General features: G+C 55.7%; 1 protein-coding gene across 1 annotated transcript in view; it reads left to right on the forward strand.

The window, feature by feature from the left end:
- LOC102244905 (Ig lambda chain V-I region BL2) overlaps positions 1-1,058 on the forward strand; it is an 8,537-nt gene that overhangs the window by 5,608 nt on the left and 1,871 nt on the right. The gene's annotated exons all lie outside the window — the stretch shown is intronic.

Genomic DNA, 1,058 nt, shown 5'->3' on the forward strand with positions numbered 1-1,058 from the left:
CCCTCCTCCCTGATGCTCAGTGGGAGCGGCTGAGGCCTTTGTGCACAGAGAGGCCCCTCTGTCCCTGCTGCCCCGGCCCCGGGGTCTCAGGCCGCAGCACCCACCGGGGTCCTTGGGCACAACGGCTGTCCCCCCCTCAGTGCGGAGCTCTGACGCTCACTCCTCCTGTGAGTCACTGGCGGCTCCTCTCGGGTTCCCTGAGCCCTGAGGAGTGACGGCCACAGTGTGGCTCCTGGTCTTTGGGGCAATGCCCTCCCCCCTCAGGAGCTCACACGCTGCTGTGGGCCGCGTCCTACGTGTGGGGAGAGTGTCAGTCACCACGTCTGCCAGCTCCTCACCATCCCCTGTAGCTTGTGCCTCAAATGAGGAAACAGGCACGAAAGGAAGGGCAGGGAATTTAAAATATATATATAAGCACATTTTAGGACAGGAAGACAACGTTGGTCACAGAAAAACAGAACATACAAATGTTAAAATATAAAGGCTTTTCCTAAAATGTAAATGCCCCACATGCGACAGGCCCACCAGTAAATGTGGAGCCTACCAAACCATTTTTTCATAATGAATCACTAACTCCAATCAGATGACTATTATTTGACCCCTTACATGGTTTGAAATGTTGGCTGAATGGTCCTCCTCTGAATGTGACCCTGAGGGTATTTCTGGAAAGTTCCTCTCTCCTTCATTGACCTGAACAGCCCCCAGGAGCTCATCACACCTGAGCAGCTCCCCGACCTGTGAGGTTGGACAAGAGGCTCACTGTGCATTTATTTGTGCAGCATCTTTACTGGAAGAGAAACCGTATTCATTTGTGATCAATACGAATCAAATCGCAGTGTCTGGGCTCAGACCGTGGGTGTGGGAACAGGGACAGAGACCTGGGAGCCCACAGCCAGCTGGGCGGCTAGGGCTTTGGGGCAGAGGAGGGTGTGTCCTCCCACCAGCAGGGGGCGCTGTGGGACTGCCAGGTGATCAGCACACAGCTGTTCAGTGAGACCTTCACACACAGGCCCCTGCACTGTGGGCTCCCTGCTGTCCTTGGTGGCCTGGCAGCGCCC

This window comes from Myotis brandtii, unplaced genomic scaffold (genome assembly GCF_000412655.1).
Source record: "Myotis brandtii unplaced genomic scaffold, ASM41265v1 scaffold18167, whole genome shotgun sequence".
NCBI lineage: Eukaryota > Metazoa > Chordata > Mammalia > Chiroptera > Vespertilionidae > Myotis > Myotis brandtii.